This window comes from Lissotriton vulgaris, unplaced genomic scaffold, assembly GCF_964263255.1.
Source record: "Lissotriton vulgaris unplaced genomic scaffold, aLisVul1.2 SCAFFOLD_694, whole genome shotgun sequence".
Taxonomy (NCBI): Eukaryota; Metazoa; Chordata; class Amphibia; order Caudata; family Salamandridae; genus Lissotriton; species Lissotriton vulgaris.
The window spans coordinates 775,411-791,901 of NW_028245713.1; the positions used below are offsets into that span (position 1 = coordinate 775,411).

Here is a 16,491-nt window from a genome sequence, read left to right on the forward strand (position 1 = left end):
GGGGACAGAGCCTCGGTCACTAGCCAGTGACGGTGCTGGAAACAGGAGGGAACCAGGTGCTGTCACCGCAGTCAGGTGGAGGACGGGACACTTCTCTCTGTAGCTGCGCGGACCAGGAGCTGTTCTCTACAACCAGGCTGGAGGCACGAGCTGCCCCACGTAGTCTGCTGCTGTTGGCGGTGTTGGATCGTCGATCTGGTCAACAGGCCTTGGCAAGTGCAAGCCACGTGGTGGAACAATGATGGCTTCTGGTGCGGACCAGGAGGGTCCGGGGTGCTTCTCGTTTACAAGGGCCAGTCTGGGGGACCAGACCAGCAGTGTTGAAATCTTCGGATCGTCGTCTCAGAGGTCACTAGCCAGCCGGCAAGTGACCAGACAACAGGAAAAGCAGCAACCAGGCAAAAAGGGCCCCACGCAGATCTCGTGGATGCTGGGGGGCTGGTCTTTGGTGCAGGAGCTGCGTCGGTGTGGGGCTTCTCAGACCCCAGTGCACTCACTCGGGGATCCCTCGGCGGTCGTGCTGGAAGCGCTGTGCAGGTTTCTTCAAGATGGCAGTCTCCAAGTTGCTCGTCGCATCCACGGGTCCCAGCTCTGCTGTGGAAGTGAGTAGAGGTCAGAGGAGTCTGGAGGTCCGGGTCTCGTCGAGCCCGGTCGTCGGGTTCCAGGAAGGAAGGACTTGCAGCAAACCGCACAGGAGCTTGATGGTGCCTGCGAAGCAGGATGGTCACTCCCTGACCATAGGGGAGATTCTTCAGTCTTCTGATATTCAGGAGGGCGAAGGTCAAGAGTTCTTCGTGGAAGTTGTCAAGATTAATCTAACTTGGAACGGGACCAGCTCCTACCTTTATTCAGCTAAAGGGGGCTGTATGGATAGTACAGTTTAAAGAAAAGGTGAGTACGGACGTTCCTGACTAGATAGGACTGAAACGACAATGGAACTGGACACTAGGATAGTCAAGCTACCCCTGATCACCGAAATGCTCGCGTTACCTCACCCACAGGCTGCGGGTGCATAGGTGCGAAGTTGTGTCGGGTTTCCGCGTCGAAGTCTATGGACCCTTGAAGAAAGATGCTGCAGGCGACCAGGAATAAGATGTCCGGTGCAATCCAAGGGTGGATCGGTGAAGAGAGGAACCTGAAAGCAGAGGGGACAATATTCAAAGTCACTAGCCAGTGACTGGAGTTAAACCAGGAGTGGAACCAGATGTCGTCGTCGCGATCAGGTGAAGGTGGACACTTGTCTCTGCAGCTACGTGGACCAGGTGGTGTCTTCGACCAGGATGGAGGCACGAGCTGTCCCACGCAGGCTCTCGCTGTCGGCGGTGTCGTCTCCGGATTTGGGTTCAACAGGCTTTGGCAAAAGCAACCCACGCGGTGAGTGGAAACGGCGTCTGGAGTGGACCAGGAGGGTTTTGGGTGCTCCTCTTTTAGAAGGGAGCGAGGGCCAGTCTGGAGCAACCAGACCAGCAGCAAAGTTGTCGGTGTTCATCGTCTAGGAAGTCACTAGCCAGCCGGCAAGTGACCAGACAACGCGTCGAGCAGAAAACAGGCAGAAGGGCCCCACGCATATCTCGTGGATGCTGGAGGGCTGATCTTCGATGCAGGAGCTGCTCGGGGCTTCTCAGTCCCCAAAGCACTTGGACGAGGAGGCCTCGGAAGTCGTGCTGGAGCGAAGTGCTGCTTCTTTCAAGATGGCCGGTCCCACGTGTCTCGTCGCACCCACGGGTCTCAGCTCGGCTGCAGATGTGGGTTGAGGTCGGAGAGGTCTGGGAATCCGGGTCTCGTCGGGCTCTGAAGTCTGGATCCTTTGTAGGAACACGACAAAGGGAAGTCGCGGTACGCTGATGGTGCCTGCAGGTGCAGGGTGGACACTCCTTGCCCACAAGGGAGATTCCTTCTGTCTTCTGTTGAGCAGAACGTAGAGGTCCAGAGTTTCTTCTTGTGAAGTTGATCAGGATAATCTAATTTGGAATGGGACCAGCTCCTACCTTTATTCAGCTAAAGGGGGCTGCACTACGACTAGGTCCCTCCCCTGGGTCGGACCAGGAAGGGGGGTGGTTACACCCCCTTTCCTTTGTCAGGTCCTGCGCCAGCTCTGGGGCTGGAGTGCCCCAGGAACTGGTTTGGACCGGCATATGCACAGGGATACCTTGTGTGCCCCAGGCATGTCTCATTCCTTTCAGCTCTGTCCTACCTAATACAAAAAATCCTGTCTGGGGTGGTGCTAGCACCTCCCAAGGCAGGAAACCCTTTGTCCAAGCCTCCCTCGCTGGAAGGACTCCCAGCAGCAGGAGGTCAGACTTGTGTCTGTGGTGGCAGCATCCATTTTGTGATGCTGAGGCTTGAGTTAACTTTAACCGGGGTTCACAGTTACATACATGTCGTGTCCCTCTAGAAGGGTGGAATGCTAACCCCGTCGCCAGAATTGGCGAGGGGTTAGTATTCCAATTCGTTTGACACCTTACTCGACATGTTTTGATAATGCGGTGCCAAAGTTAGCAAATAACCGCAAGGATTATAATGCACTTAAGAGTATATGGTACGCGTTATCATGGAACAGCTATTAGGACTTGGTTCCGCAAGCTGCAAACGGGCTCAGCTCATGCCAGAGCACCATCTCACATAATTCCAAGCACTCTGCCTTCAGGATTGTTAAGGCCTGCCATAGGAGTGACTGATAGGAATATATGTGTCCATTTTAGGGTTAGATATAGCGATACTATATCTAAAGCAAAGGGTGATTACACCACCTTGCCCCAGCTGTCGTGCAGCCAGTTGTGTCAGATTTGGATGGCCAGCCAGGGGTGGCATAATACATGCTGCAGCCCCTGGTAGGCCCTGGGTACACCTATGCCCTGGATACCTAAGGTATGCTATACAGGGACTGATAAGGTGGCCCAGTACCAATTGGTAAATGCACCTAAGGTACATGCTTGTCAATTTAGAGAGAGAACAGCTATGCTGTGGGTCTGATTAGCAGGCCCACAGCCAGGGAAAGTCGTAAACCAGTGAAGCAAAAAGCAAAAATCGGGGGTGACCATAGGATTGCAGACCCCACTCCCCTACAGGTAGTATTCCAATTCGTATGACACCTTACTCGACATGTTTTGATAATGCTATACCAAAGTTAGCATTTGACCGCGAGGTTCATAATGCACATAAGAGTATATGGTATAGCGTTATCATGGAACAGCTATTAGGACTTGGTTCCGCAAGCTGCAAACGGGCTCAGCTCATGCCAGAGCACCATCTCACATAATTCCAAGCACTCTGCCTTCAGGATTGATAAGGCCTGCCATAGGAGTGACTGATAGGAATATATGTGTCCATTTTAGGGTTATATATAGAGATACTATATCTAAAGCAAAGGGTGATTACACCACCTTGCCCCAGCTGATTGATCAGCCAGTTGTCAGATTTGGATGGCCAGCCAGGGGTGGCATAATACATGCTGCAGCCCCTGGTAGGCTCTGGGTTCACCTATGCCCTGGGTACCTAAGGTACACTGTACAGGGACTGATAAGGTGACTCAGTATCCAATTAGATATGTACCTAAGGTACATGGAGTCCATTTTACAGAGAGCAGGGGGCCTGGCGTCCTGAATAGCATTGGCCGGTCCCACGTGTCTCGTCTCACCCACGGATCTCAGCTGTGCTGCAGATGTAGGTAGAGGTCGGAGAGGTCTGGGAATCTGGGTCTCGTTGGGCTCTGAAGTCTGGATCCTCGAGGGAAGACGACAAAGGGAAGCCGCTGGACGCTGATGGTGCCTGCTTGTGCAGGGTGGACACTCCTTGCCCACAAGGGAGATTTCTTCAGTCTTCTTGGCAGAAAGTCGAAGTCCAAAGTTTGTTCTTGTAGAGTTACAGTTCAGGATTAATTTAACTCGGAATGGGATCAGCTCCTACCTTGATCCTGCTAAAGGGTGCTGTACTACGACTAGGTCCCGCCTATGGATGGGACCAGGAAGGGGGGTGGTTACACCCCCTATCCTTTGTCCGGTCTTGCACCAGAGCTGGGGCTGGAGAGCCCCAGGAACTGGTTTAGACCGGTGTATGCACAGGGACACCTTGTGTGCCCCAGGCACGTCTCATTCCTTTCAGCACTGTCCTACCCAATACACAAAATCCTGTCTGGGGTGGTGCTAGCACCTCCCAAGGCAGGAAACCCTTTGTACAAGCCTCCCTTGCTGGAAGGACTCCCAGCAGCAGGAGGTCAGACTTGTCTGTGGTGGCAGCATTCATTTTGTGATGCTGAGGATCGGGTTAACTTTAACCGGGGTTCACAGTTAGGTACATGTTGTGTCCCTCTAAAAGGGTGGAATGCTACCCCCGTCACCAGAATTGGCGAGGGGGTAGTATTCCAATTCGTATGACACCTTACTCGACAGGTTTTGGTAATGCTATGCCAAAGTTAGCAATAACCGCGAGGATTATAATGCACTTAAGAGTATATGGTATAGCGTTATCATGGAAACAGCTAAAGGACTTGGTTCCGAAAGCTGTAGACAGGCTCAGCTCATGCCAGAGCACTATCTCACATAATTCCAAGCACTCTGCTTCCAGGATTGGTAAGGCCTGCCATAGGAGTGACTTATAGGAGTATATGTGTCCATTTTAGGTTTAGATATAGGTATACTATATCTAAAGCAAAGGGTGATTACACCACCTTGCCCCAGCTGATTGATCAGCCAGTTGTGTCAGATTTGGATGGCCAGCCAGCGGTGGCATAATACATGCTGCAGCCCCTGGTAGGCCTATGGTTCACCTATGCCCTGGGTACCTATGGTACACTGTACAAGGACTTACAATAGTGACCCAATACCAATTGGTAAATGCACGTAAGGTACATGGATGTCAATTTCGAGAGAGAACAGCTAGGCTGTGGGTCTGATTAGCAGGCCCACAGCCAGGGAAAGTCGTAAACCAGTGAAGCAAAAAGCAAAAATCTGGGGTGACCATAGGATTGCAGACCCTACTCTCCTACACTCCCGTCTCGACGATGGGGAAAGATTCAGGCATGTGAATCTATGAAAGACACCAATACTGGATAACTGCAGTTACAGGTAAGTAACGCATTTCTTCCTCTCTCCTAGTGCTCCGATGCGATATACCAAGGGCGAAAATGAGGACACAAAAAGAGAGAAAAACAAAAAAAGAAAGCTCATTACCAGCAAAGCCGAGACTTTTGATATAGTTTGCTCTGATTACATTGCACTAAATGGCATTGCGGTAAATGTGGAGCTTTATTGTTGTGTGATCATGGTATGGCTACACCCTACTTACCTACCGTAAGGAAGCAGAAGATTGCCCGTTGAATATAATCAGCACATGATACACATTTGTTGATTTTCTTTGTCATCCTTATCACAAGTGGTTATCCTCACATTTGTATTATCAGGATTGCTGTGCTATTGAGGACAAAATGTCTTTGCTTATTAACTTAGAATTTCGCTGGCTTACCCTTAAACATGACTTTCAGACTATGGAAGGAGGCTGGCCGAAGGACATATTACATAACAAACTTGCATGCATTCATCATTTAACAGACATCATTTAATGCAAATCGGTGGGTAATTCTGCTGTTACCGCATCTGCCTTTCCCAGACGAGGAATACTGTTAATAATCTACAAAACAAACATTTCTTGTTTAGGGCATTGCGTAATTCAAGGAATTAGGAATTATGTCAGGAGCTGGTCATTTGAATTACCTTAATGGTATTAAATTAATTTACTCCAACAGTGATCTTCAAAGACTTTACTAGCAGGGGAAGCTTTGTGTGTGGCTCCTAGTTGCCGGGAGGGCCCTACAGGCAGGCATGACATGCAGACTTATTTGCTGGGGAAGCTGCATTAAAGGGCACGCTCAAGGCAATCTTTTTACCTCAATGCCTATAGCATGAAGCCAAATACATTGTCCGTCCCTTCAGAGTGCCTCTAAAAACAACCTTTTTTCGTGCCCATGGAGCAGTGGATCAGTTCGAATTCCACTCTGCAGGAAGTAAAGAAATTAAAAAATCAGCATTTCTCTTGCAGCATGGGAATTTCACTCATCTCGAATGCCACTCTCCATTGCCCGTTGTTACTCAAAGTACAGGGAAGATGTTTTTTGTGGCATGTATCCTAAATAGTGTCTTCAGATTTGACTGATTTGAGCCCCTTGCAAATGTATCCGTTGGTGCTGCATTATGTAACTGCCAGTTGGTTTGGTAGCTGTACATAGGTTAGTCACACTATGCTGATCATCTAGCATAAATGATTTGCCAGTTTAGTGTGGCAGGTGCTTTTTTAATGTTAATCCATAAGACATTTCTGTGAGACTTTTGAGATGAGATCAGATCCTTTATTCCTTCAGTAATGAGGTATCCGGTAGAGATATGTTAGCTGTAGATTCCTTACCTTAGAATTTCCTCCAGGTGCCTGCCTGGATCCGTAGATAATTTCTACAGCAATACCCCTGGCGTCTGTCAGCTCCATGTCCGTCGTGTGCGACGGGATGATGTCGCGGGACCTACATAAACACCACCCAAGTGCGCTGACCTCAGTTCTCAACACGACTGTTTATGCCAGAAGCGCAGAGCCATGGAAGGCACTGACCACTGGTTCCTCAAAACTAGGGCCCTTTAGGGTAGTCCCTATCCCAAGAAATCAGTACGCAGAGCGAGGAGAATGGGTGGAGTGGTAAGGAATCTACAAGTAACATATGTCTCTATCAGATACATCGTTACCGAAGGTAAGTAACTTGTTTATCTGAAAGAGATTGTTAGTTGTAGATTCATTACCTTAGAATAGATACCCCAGCAATACCATCCCTGGAGGAGGGTCTGCATACTAAGATCAAACCAGAAGGTCCTGGAGGATCGAACGGGCAAAGTACCCATCCCTCCTGACTTGGCTATCCAGGCAGTAGTGTTTGGTAAACGTGTGCAGGGATGCTCAAGTTGCTGCCTGACAGATGTCAAAGATTGAAACTTCACGTGCTAATGCCGTGGTTGCTGCCGCTGCTCTTGTGGAATGAGCAAGCAACCCCACAGGAGGGTCCTTTTTCTCCAAAGCATAGCATATTGTGATGCAAAAGACAACCCATTGGGAGATGGTCCCTTTTTTTAAACAGCCCGACCTTTCTTGGCACTCACATAGCCAATGAAGAGTTGATCATTCACCTGTAAGTCTTTTATGCAATCAAGATAATAAGACAAAGCATTGTTTGGGTCCAGATAGTGGAGTCTCTCCCCTTCCTTGGAGGGATGCGTGATGGATAAAAGGTGGGCTAAGTGATAGATTGTCCCACATGAAAAGCTGTGACGACCTTGGCAAGGAATGGAGGCTTGGTTCGAAGCACCATTTTATCCTGATAGACAGATAGAAAAGGATACTTTGAAGTTAAAGCCTGCAGCTCTTTCACCCTGTGAGCAGAGATTATGGCAACAAAAGAGGCTGTTTTGAGAGTGAGCAACCTGAGGGGACAGGTATGAAGAGGCTCAAAGGAAGCACATATAAGAAAGGTGAGAACCAGATTTAAGTCCCATTGGGACATTACAAAAGGAGATGGAGGGAACAGATGAGTAAGGCTTTTAAATCTGTTAATGATGAGCGATTTGAATATAGAAGGCTGATCTGGCAGCTGAAGAAAAGCAGAGCTGGCTGCAAGATATCATTTAAGAGTGCCCAAGGCAGATACCTGCTGGGGCAAAGAAAGTATAAACAAGAGAGCCTCTGAAAGAGGAGCAGAAAGAAGATAAACAGCCTTTGCTGTGCACCATGCCACAAATTTGTTCCATCTACAGGCGTATACCATTTTAGTGGAGGGACGCCTGGCTGCCAAGATAACATCACAGACTTTGGGCGGAAGGTGGAAAGCTGTCAATTGCTGCCGCTCAATCTCCACGCAACGAGGTGGTGACTGTACTGGTTCAGGTGAAGAACCCTCCCCTGCTGTGACAGAAGATTTCCGAAGAGGTTAGTCTGATCGGAGGATCGATGGTCATGCTCAGAAGGTTGGGGTACCAGACTCTTCGTGCCCAGGTCAGGGTTACAAGAATGACTTGAGCACTGTCTCGCTTGATCTTCTTGAACACTCTGGGCAGAAGTGGTACAGACTGAATGGCATACAGGATGCGAAGCTCCATGCGCGACGAAAATCAGTACAGAGCGCCACCTTGGAAACTACGTGCAAAATAGCTAACATTGCCAGTCTCTTTGGAGGTGCACAGATCTAACCAAGACACTCCCCACCACCGAAAGAGACCTTGCGCCACCTACGGATGGAGACGCCATTTGCGATCGACCAGGCACCGACTGCTGAGTTCATCCTACCTGGCGTTCAAGAAGCCCGCCAGATGTCGAACCACCAGGTTCATGTCCTGATGCTCCAGCCGCGTCCTTGGTCCACGACCCCACCCGGCCCTGTTTGTTGCAGTACCAAATGGCAGTGGTGTTAGTGATTACCTGCACCACTTTCCCCCTGAGAGAGGGAAGGAATGCTTTCATTGCCAGTCTGATCACCCATAGGGACAAAAGGTTGATATGGAGGCCGGACTGTGCCAGAAACCAGACACCTCTGATCTCCGCCTCTCCAGGTGGCTGCTCAATCCCAGAAGTTGCGCATCCATCACTTCTATTAGATCTGGTTTGGGAAGGGAAAGGGATCTGCCTCTGACCCAATCTTGGTTCGTTAGCCACCCCAGCAGTTGGTGTGCAGTTCCCTCCGAGATCTGGACGTAGTCGGAAAGATTCTCCTGATGCTGCACCCAATGGAACTTCAGGTCCCACTGCAGAGCACTCATATGCATCTGGCATGATCCACCAGCAGGATGCAGGAGGCCCAGCAGCCTGTAATTTTCACTAAAACCCATGATAGAGGCTGAAACATCAGTATCATAGCCCGAATATCCTGTACTCGCTGTTCAGGAGGATAGGCCCGAAACTGCACTGTGTCCAGAACTACCCCAATGAAAGGGAGCGTCTGAGAGGGAGTCAGGTGTGACTTTGGCATGTTGATATTGAATCCCAGTGAATGCAGGAGATATGCCGTAGTATGGAGGTGGGAAACGACGGCCTGGGGCAAGCCTGCCTTCAACGGCCAGTAGTCGAGATAGGGGAAGACTGGAATCCCTGATCTGCGCAGATGAGCAGCGACCACCGCCATCACCTTTGTGAACATCCGAGGGGCACTGGTAAGGCCAGAGGGGAGCAAGGTGACCTGAAAGTGCTTGTTGCCCACCGTGAACCGAAGGTAAAGTTGGTGGGCCGGCAGGACAGGGATATGACAATGAGCATCTTGCCAGTCCGACACCACCAACCAGTCTCCTGGGTCGACTGCATACAGAACTTGGGCTAGGGTGAGCATTTTGAACTTTTTCCAGAGGAAGAAGTTGAGGGCACAGAGGTCTGATAGGACGTAGGCCTTTGTAGCGGAAATTACAATCTACGTCTAGCTCAGAGACCCTCTCTATAGCTCCCTTGGCCAAGAGAGCCGATACTTGCTGGCGAAGAAGTGCCAAATGATCCTTTGTTATGTGATCTTAAGAAGGTGGCATAGAGGAAGGGGTAGCCTCGAAAGGAAGGGAGTAGCTGCTTCAGACTATTTGCAGAACCCACATGTCCGACGTGATGGATTGCCAGTGGATCCTGCCTCCAACTGGTCGTTGATGGGCCTGAGATGTTGGACTAGGAAGGTGTGGCGGCCGGGGGTGGGTGGATTGGCCTGCTCGCTGGCTCCCTGACCCGCAAGGACGCTGGGTCCCATGTCTGCAGCCATGCAGAGGCTGGAAAGCTTCTGTGATTGTGGCTGGGCTGGACAGGACATGGCTGGGCACCCCTTCCGTAGCCACGAAAGGCAGACTGAGGTGGACGTGAGGTAGAAGTGAGGCCCAAGGATCTGGCCGTCGCTCGAAAATCCTTGAAACATTCAAACACTGAGTCGTCAAAAAGGCGAGTGTGATCAAAGAGCATGTCCATCAAGGAAGACTGGACATCCCATGAGAACCAGAAGTCCTCAACCGGGCTTAGCGTCTAACAGCTACCAATGTGGAAATCACTCTGCCCAGTGAGTTGGTGGTATCCAGTCATTTTTTATTTTTTTTTAAAAATATATTTTTATTGCAGGAATTAGTCAAAATTACATATTGGACCAGCATTATAGGCTCAATCAGAAAGAGTAGAACACATCCCAACCCCCCTGGCAATGTTATATGTGTACACAGCCATTCAGCCCACAACCCGAGGGTCGGGCGGCGAACACCGGTGGGGATCCGAAAGGAGGTCGAAGCTGGTCCGGATAATCCTTAGATCTTCATCTGCTTTTCTAAAACATCCCACAAAAAAGGCAAAAGAAACCCCCCCAACAACCCAGTGAATTAGGTAGAACCCCCCCAACCCCGCCATCAGTGTGTGGTAATGCGTGTAGGAAGACCCATGGGAGATTCCCCGTGTATGCTACAGATATTTAATGTACAGGTGGCTATCGGGACTCGGGACGTGCTGCATCTTCACTTTCGGAATCGCTGGAAGCGCAATAATCCCTGAGGGCCTGCACTAACGTCTCCCATTCAAGTGCTGCCTCCTGCGCTTTCTCGTTGTGCTGCCTCCTAGCTAATTGGTATCGCAGCGTGCTCTCCCCCGCCGCCCATTTCAAAAGTTCGCCGTGCCACCTAGCCTCTGTTGGACCAACCCTTGCCTTCCAATTCCTGGTCACCTCCCGTTTAGCAAGGAGAAGCCCCAGATCGATAAATTTACTAGAGATTTTATTTTTGGGGGTATGCGGGAACCAGTGTAGGAGCCCTACCGCCGCATCAACCGATAAGGACCTCCCCGTTACCCTATTCAGGGTGTCTCCCACTCCAAGCCAATAGGAGGACAACGCCGGGCAAGACCACAGCATATGGAGGAGGTCCGCCTCAGGCGCCCGGCACCTGGGGCATTCCGCCAAATCCGTGGCAAAGTACTGTTGTATCTTCGCTGGGGTCAAATAGGCCCTGTGGAGTATGTAGAAGTGGACTAATTGGAAGCGGGCGTGGCGTGCGCCCTTCCAGGCCCGCCTCATAAGTTGTGACCAGGTCGTCTCCGGAATCTCCTTCCCTATGTCTGCCTCCCAGCGGGTTCTTAAGGTGGTGAGGGGGGTCAACCCCTCATTAATCAGTCTGCTATACAGGCATGTGACCGTCTTGATCGTCCCCGCGGACATCATAACATACTGGCACACCGCGGACATAGGCGGTTCCTCCAGTCCGTTTTTCCAGTGCGCCTGAATCACTCGGATCAGAGCCGTGTGCAAGAGGAAGTCTCCACGAGGAATGTCAAAGCGGTCCATGAGCTCTTGAAAGGGCAATAGTGCCCCGTCCTCGTAAAGGTCTCCCACCAGCTGCAAACCCGCGTCCTCCCAGTTCCCAAGGCGTGACCAATCACCTCCGTGAGGGAGGGCCGTCAACATACCCAGTGGTATTTCAGGTGCATAGGGCAACCGCAACTGTCCCCGGGCGTGGGCACGGTTCCAACATAATCGAATGGTCTTTTCTTCGAGGGTCAGGTCCTGCAAGGCCAGACGTTGTCGCAACGCGATGGAGATAACATGCCTAGCCATCCCGGTGCCCCTCCCGGACTCCGGGCCTCGGAACTCCCTGGCGACCTCCTGGGTGAAGGTCTGTAGTTGCGCTGCCAAGTAATACTTCTCGAAATCCGGCACCGCAAGACCCCCCTCAGCTTTCGGCCTCATCAGGGTCTTGAAGGCCACTCTCCGGCGGCCCGAACCCCAGAGGAATCCCACCACCATAGATCGCAACAGACGGAAGGTGGCCGGCGGGATCCAAATCGGCAGCGCACGGAAGTAGTATAGCAGCCGGGGGAGTGCCACCATTTTCAGCAGAGCGATCCGCCCTGCCACCGAGAGCGGCAGGGTAGCCCAGAATTCCATGCTACCACGCAACGCGCGAGTGCAGCGAGCTATGTTCCCATCCAGGAGGTCAGTCGGGTCGTGGTATATGTACACCCCCAGGTACTTAAAGCAGTCAGGTTCCCATCTAATCTCCCTACTGATGTCGGGGCTGGGCGTTCCCTTGCGAACCGGGAACAGGCAGGTCTTGGCCCAAATCACCCGAAGGCCCGAGACCTCCCCGAAAGCCGTGAGCGCCGACGCAGCCCCATCCAAGGCAGCCACCGGGTCCTCAAGGAAGAGCAACAGATCATCAGCGTACAGCGAGATATAATGTGGGCCCGATGGCGTCCGCAGACCATTAAAGTGGACCCCCGACCGGAGCAGCAGCGCCAGCGGTTCCACCGCTAGCGCGAAAAGCAGCGGGGACAATGAGCAACCCTGCCTAGTGCCTCTCTCCACCGGGTATTGCGAGGAGATCAGCGGGCCTGCCCTTACCCTGGCCGACGCCGAGGCATACAGTACCGTAGTCCACCTGACAAAGCCCTCTCCCAGACCGAACCGCAGTAGTACACTGCGCAGGTAGTCCCATTCCAGGCTATCAAAGGCCTTTTCCAAATCCACTGAGAGGACTACCGGGCACGGGGCATCCGTGTGCGGCTCCCCCAGCAAACGAAACAGCCTGCGAATATTCATGGTTGTGTTTCGCTTGGGAATGAATCCAGCCTGGTCCTCATGTACCAGAGAGCGCATGTGCCCAAGCAGCCTCGATGCCAATATGCTGCTCAGTATCTTATAATCAACCGTCAGCATTGATAAAGGCCGGTAGGACGCCGGGTCGGTCGATTCTCTTCCTGGTTTGAGGAGGGGAACCACTAAGGCCTCACACATCGAGCCGGGGAGGCGACCCAATCGCTTTGCCTCTCTGTAAACTATCAGCAGCCTCGGTGCCAGGAGGTCGGCGTAGGCGGAGTAAAATTCAACCGGGAGGCCATCTAGGCCCGGAGTCTTATTCCTCGCCATCCCTTTAATGGCGCTGCGAATTTCACCCAGTTCAATGTCGGAGCCCAGAGCCTTTGCCACGTCCGGCTCCAGCGTTGGTAGCTCCAGGGGTCGCAGGTAGTCCTCAATGAGGTCGGGGTCCCTGGCAGAGCTACTGCGGTACAATTGTTCATAGTAGCGCAGGTAACAGCCCAAAATCTCAGGTTGAGTGTGCACTTCGGCCCCCTCCGCCGTGCGCATGGACGTCGTCAGAGAGGTCTGGCGTGTAGGATTAGCTAACCACGCCAGCAAAGCGCCCGACCTATCCCCCTCCGTGAGCGACCTAGTAGTATAGGCCTTGTAATCGAAGCAGCGCAACCGCTCGACCTCCGCCGCCACCGCCTCCCTTGCCGCCGCCGTGCGCTCCTGGAGTTCAGGACGCCCGGGGCGGCGAAGTTCCAACTCGCGGAGCTTCCGATCAGCCGCAGCCAAGTCATCAAGGATGACTCGCCGCATGCCCACTTTTTTAGAAATGCAGTAGCCCCTGATCACCACCTTAAAGGCGTCCCATTCCAACGCCCTCGATCCCGCAGTACCCCCGTTGGACGCGAAATACTCCGAGATTTTATCCTCCAGGTCCGCCTTAAAGACTGTCCTCTAAGATCTCCGGGCGCATTTTCCAGGTGGGCACCGCAGGAACCCCGGGAAACCAGCGAAGGTCCAGCAGGAGCGGGTTGTGGTCTGAAACAGTCCTGGTCAAATATTCAGACCGGACCGCTGCGGAAACTAACTCCGCCGATCCCAGAAACCCGTCCAGTCGGACGTGCAACTCATGCAGGCCCGAGAAATAGGAGTAGTCCCTAGTGTCGGGGTGCTGTGCTCTCCAGATATCCGTGAGCCCCCAGTGCGTCTGCTAGTCCCTCCTCCCTTTTGCCACCCGGCGCACTGGGGAGTCAGGGAGGGGGGGGTGTGAGCGGTCGGCCTCCACGTCCACTATTGAATTAAAATCCCCCCGAGTAGGAGGGGTCCAGAGAAGAAGTGGGCCAACGAACCCGATAACCCGGAGAGGAAGGCAAGCTGGTCTACATTAGGCGCGTAAATACAGCAAACGTTCAAGTCCCTCCCCCCCAGTGTGCCTGAGAGAGCCACGTAGCGACCCTCCGGGTCCACCACTGATTTCGTAACCTGAAAGGGGACCCCAGCCCTGATCCAGATAAGCGCCCCCCTGGCATACGCTGAGTACGAAGTATAGAAGACCTGCCCTCTCCATCTACGCTGTAGCGCCGCCCCTTCCGCCTTGTTGAGATGAGTCTCCTGCAGCAGCGCTATTTGCACCCCTCTACGCACTAAATAAGCGTGAACTTTGTGGCGTCTAGACATAGTGTGAAGCCCCCGCACATTCCAAGTGATGCATTTCACATTAGCAATATCAGCCATTGTCCCATATCGTTCGTTCCAGGTCTCTCCTCCACGGTTCCAACAAAGAAAGAGCAACAGTCAATTCAACACTGATGGCGGCCATTTTCCCCAACAAAAAAACAACAACGCCCGTTTGAAACAAACCCCTGCCCACCCTCCCCAGAACAGGTTCCAAATAGTACCATCTAGTTCCCATCCAAACCATACCCCCAACAATCCCACAATCCCCGACTAATCCTGCGGTCGCCACCTGCAGGAAGGCCTTAAGGGCTAGGTGCGGGCTGGGCGCCGGTAATGGGCCCTCGACTCCCGGGCTGCCGAGACTAGATTGAGCCCAAGACAAAAAGCTATGTCATGATCAGGGCCCCCCCCCCCCCCCCCCCTTCACCGGAGTTCATAATCAATCGCCTACCCCTACCACCCCCGCTGCAAACCCCCACCCAACTGGAAGTAGCTCACCCCATCATCCCTGTCCATCCAATAAGTCCTCAGCCGAGTTTGGAGTAATCACCGGCATGTGGACACTGTCGGTCTCCGAGTCCTCCGTGTCCGTTGGTGCCCCTTCACCTCCAGGGTCCGTTTCCTCGATAATGGGGCCACCTCGTGAACCAGATAGCGTAGACAACATCTCCAGCACTCCGTTCCGCTCCGCCGATGTCTCCACAGTCGAAGGCCTGCCTGTCTTGCCGCGGCGACTCCGAAGTCTTTTGGACCGCCGTCGCTGCCCAGGGTCTACGGCCAGCTGAGATGACGAGCTGAAACCATCTTTACCAGCCCTATAGAGTTCGAGCCAGTTGCAGACTTCCTCCGGGGAATCAAAGAACTGGGTCTTGTCATCAATGATTATGCGGAGCCTTGCGGGAAAACGGAGCGAATATTGGATGCCTTCGCTCCGGAGTTCGCCCTTGATCGCTTTTAAAGAGGCCCGTCTGCGCTGGGTCTCATACGTGTAATCCGGGAAAATGTTCACCTGGCTATTCTCCACCTTATAAGGGCCATTGTGTCTGGCGGCATTAAGGATGAGGTCCCTGTCCCGAAAATGCAGCAAACGCGCCACCACCGGTCGCGGGGCGTGGCCCTGTTGCGGCGGCCTCGCCGGCACTCTGTGCGCCCGCTCCAGGGTGTAGAAGGAGGACCGGCCTTCTGGGGTCACTGTGTCTCGGAGCCAAGCTTCCAAGTAGGCCACCATGTCGCCATCTTCGATCTTTTCCGGCAGGCCCACCACTCGAATGTTGTTCCGCCTGTTACGTCCCTCCGCATCCTCCGCCCGTCTCTCCAGGGCCTCAATCCGGGATAGGGCATCCTTCATCGTCGCGGCCAGGGTTTTCTGTGCCGGCTCCAAGGTCTTCACTGAGTTCTCCACTTCCTTGACTCTATCCGAGAGCTTGCCGTGGTCCGCCCGAAGGAGGCCCAGGCTCGTCGCAACCTGGGCAATGTCCTGCTGAAGGGCCGAGCGCGTGGTCGCGATCGCCTCCAGGACCCGGTCAAATTGTTGTTGTAAGTGAGGACCACCAGAGCTCTCCGGGTCCCCTCGATCATCCTTGTCCGGCGCCTCCGAATCCGAGGCGGCTGGGGTGGTCCCCTTGGGTCCCCTCGGTTTTCCCATGGCGATTGAGTTCCGTGGTGGAAAGTCTGTCAGAGGCACCACCGAGTGCGGGCGTCGGCTATGTCTCTCCCAGCACGCTGTCGTTGAGCCGAGGGTCGTCGATCGCCGTCTCCAGGACCCGCTGCTCTTCCGCAACCTTGGGCCGCGCCACCACCGTGTCGTCGGAGGGCAATGAGGAGGAGGCGGGGACGAACGGCGCCAGGTCGGGTAGGCCCGCTTGGCCGATGAGGATCTGGAATGAGAGTCACCAGTGCCGCCGGAGACTTTGTGGCGCCAGGGCGCCGTGCTGCCCATGGAGTTCAGTCACTCGGTGGGGGGTAGCCGGGTGCGGCTCGTGGGGTCGGCTTCACACACAGGGCCGTCAGACGTCCGTGTCCTGAGAACGATAGTTCGGCCAGCAATCCGTCCGGGGTCGGTCACCGTGCTCGAACCTATTCAAAGCGTCACCCAGACTGTCATGACATAGGGAGATAGGATGTAGGGGATGCGCTGTGTCCGACTACGCTCCTCCGGGTTGAGGGTCCCGGCCAAGGAGTCGAGGAGGTCCGAGCGCCATCTTGGGTCCCACTCCGCGGACCCCTGAACTTCGGTTTTTCGTCGGATCAACCGGTTTTCGAGT

At 53.3% G+C, this 16,491-nt stretch overlaps 1 protein-coding gene across 1 annotated transcript in view; it reads left to right on the plus strand.

Moving 5' to 3' along the window:
• Positions 1–16,491, plus strand: part of MARF1 (meiosis regulator and mRNA stability factor 1) — a 508,142-nt gene that overhangs the window by 379,091 nt on the left and 112,560 nt on the right. The gene's annotated exons all lie outside the window — the stretch shown is intronic.